Source organism: Phoca vitulina, unplaced genomic scaffold, assembly GCF_004348235.1.
Source record: "Phoca vitulina isolate PV1807 unplaced genomic scaffold, GSC_HSeal_1.0 scaffold128, whole genome shotgun sequence".
Taxonomy (NCBI): domain Eukaryota; kingdom Metazoa; phylum Chordata; class Mammalia; order Carnivora; family Phocidae; genus Phoca; species Phoca vitulina.
Genome location: NW_022589831.1, coordinates 85,328 through 88,384, shown reverse-complemented (window position 1 = coordinate 88,384; position 3,057 = coordinate 85,328).

Here is a 3,057-nt window from a genome sequence, read left to right as displayed (position 1 = left end):
CCCGCGCCGCGGCTCCAGACAGCTCTCCCTCCCTCGCCCGCCGCTGCGCCCCGCCCGCGTTCATTGGTCGTGCTGCGCGGCCCGCGGCGCCGCCCAATCAGTGCCCGGGACTCCCGCCCGGCTCCCGGAGGGGAGGGGCCACGGCGGGCAGTGGCTCAGGAGGGGCCCCTCCCCCTGCGGCGGGGCTGGACTTCGTCACGCCCCCGACGCCCCAGTTAAGGCTACCTGGCCTCCCCCCAGATCCCTCCAAACCGCGGCCTGGGCCTTTTAGCCCGACCTGGAGAGTCCTAGTGCTCAGTCCCCCAAACCCTTTGTCTCCTCCCATCTTGGCCTGGCTGGGGCAAGGGCACACGGGTGGGGGGGGGGGGGGGGGGGGGGGGGCGGGGGGGGGAAACACGAAGGGATTTATCACAGAGTGCTGGGGTGATAGTCGGATTCATGTTTGGGGAAGAGCTCTATGAAACAGGCGGCAGGAATGGCCTAGCTGGGACAGAGGTCAGGACGTCCTGACCTTTACGGTGGCAATTCCTGGGGACTCTGCCCATCCCCATACCTCTCCTCTGGATTGCTCACCAGCTCTTGGTTCAATTATGCTAAGTTCACTTGTGAATCCTCTGGCACCTCACCCCACCACTTGCCCAAAACAGAGCTCCATATCACTCCCACAAACCTGGCCTCTTGTGTCCCTGTCTCAGTCTGGAGCCAGAAAACTAGGAGTCACCCTAGCCCCAACCAGCCCCGCTCATGCTGGCTCTTAAATATCGCTGGAATCCATTCATTTCTCTCCAGCTCTCCACCTCTCTTTTAGCTCAGGCCACCATCTTTGTATACCTGGATTGCTGCAGCAGCCCCATCCCCAGTCTCACTCCTCCTACTGGCCTTTCTCCACTTGGCCTCCAGAGCTATCTCTCAGAAACCTAAGTCTAACTAGTCAGCTCCTGCTTAGGAATCTTCTGTGGCTCATCAGTATCCTGAGAATAGGTCCAAACAAGCCCTCCATGATCTCAGTCCTAACCACCTACCTGTCTCACCCCTTTCAGGGCTTGGTTCAATGCCCCTTCTGCCAGGAGTCCTTCCCTATGACCTCCTCACTGCTCAGCATGGGTTAGCAGCCCCTCCTAGGGATTTCCTTGTACTTAGCATCCGTTTACTTGCCTGTTCCCCCTCTGGACAGGGTCTGTGTCTAATTCACCCAACATACAGTCTGACACATCATGAGCATGTGGGTGCTCAAAAGATGTTTGTCTAATGAATAATTAGATATGGCACCCAGGTTGGATATGTGGGACTAGAGTTCAGGAAGGAGGGCTGGGCCAGAAAGACAGTTTTGGAAGTTGTCAGAAAAGACCCATAATTGTAAGTATAGCCATGGGAAAGGGTGAGATAACTCAGAGCAAATAAAGCAGAGGTCAAGGACAGAACACTCAAGTTTTTAAGTAGGAAAGATTTCTGCACCAAGTAGGATCAGTTTTGACTCAGGTACCAGAAATCCCACATAAGAGCCTCAGAGAAGACAGACCAAGGCCAGTAGGTCAGCTCTGCTCCACAAAGACCTTCCAGATGTGGCTCTTTCCACTTACTGCTCCAGCAACCTATGACGCTTGTCCTCATGGTTCAGGGTGGTGGCTGAAGCTCTAGCCATCACATATGCATTCCAGGCAGTGGATGAAGACAAGGATGAAGAAGAGGGCAAAGAATCTGCACCAGCTCTCTTTTAAGGGAAGTTCCCAAAAGGTGTCACATGGTACTTCCACATATATCCATTAGCTAAAACTTAGTCACATGACCAGCCCCAGCCTCAAGAGGAGGCAGGAAATGCAGTTTCTATGCTAGGCAGCCACATACCCAGCTAAGAACCAAGGGTTGCATCCTCGTAGACAGAAGAGGTACCCAGGGACACTAGTTGACTCCACCATTGAAAGGGAGGCTGGATGGAGAGACAGAGCGCTACTGGTATGCCAGGCTCTGTGCTAGGCACTTTACAGATCTTATCTTACCCCAACCTGAGGAGAGGCTATTACTGTCCCTGACTCACAGAGAAGCTTGGAGAGTTCAGCAACTTGCCTGAGGACATACAGTGACCCTTGGCAGAGCTGCGGTTGAAACCTGTCTTTTCCCTGTATACTGGTCTGGCTGGAAAATCAGGAGAGGGTGGGTCCTAGGAGCTGTTGGAAGGAAATCTTTCCACAAAGGAGGGCTTGGTCAACAGTGTCAGAGGCTGACAGGCCAAGCAGGCTCTGGGCTGAAGGGTCTGCTTGGATTTGGCAGCAAGGACTGTTGGTAACCTTGACAAGGGCATTTAGGAGAAGTGGGGGTGGGGGCTGGAGGCCAATTGCAGAGGGTGGGATACAGAGGGAAGTGTAGACGTGTAGGTCTTTCTGGAACGTTGGCAGTGAAGGTAGAGCAGGCAGAGCTGCAGAGGAACGAGGGCCAGGAGGAGGCCGAAGGGAGGAGCAGATGCAGGTACTGGAGAGGTGAGGCGGCCTCCGCTGGGAGGCCTCTGGGCTGGATAGAAGAGTTGGATACAAAGGAGGAATCCTCGGATCATTCAGGAGGGAAGGGGGCAGGAGGTGCAAAAGCAGGCAGGACTGGAGAACAAAAGGAGGGAAGAAGAGGGAGTTTCTGTCCTGTAAAATCCGAAGAATGGTTCTTAGGTGGGGAAGAGGGCAGAAAGTCAAGGGCCTGAAGGACAGGGAGGGGGCTGGCCTGTGCTGTCCGATATCATTTCTTGCTGCCACTAGCCACGTGTGGTGATTTAAGTTAATTAAAAGTAAATAAAATTAAAAATTCAGTTCCTTGGTTATACTAGCCACATTTTAAGTATTTAGTGGCCACATGTGGTTAGTGAATACTATTTTGGGAAGCACAGATAGAGAATGTTTCCATCATTGCTATTGGACAGCACTGGTCTAGATAGAGTGTGGTGATGGGGGGTTCCCAGAGACCCTGCCTGGCCATAGGTCCAGACTGCAGGTCTTGCCCACCGCAGGGCCCCTGGAAAATCCTTCCACACTATCTCCATTCAAGACCTTCCTCCCCTCGTTGAGATTCCCTCAG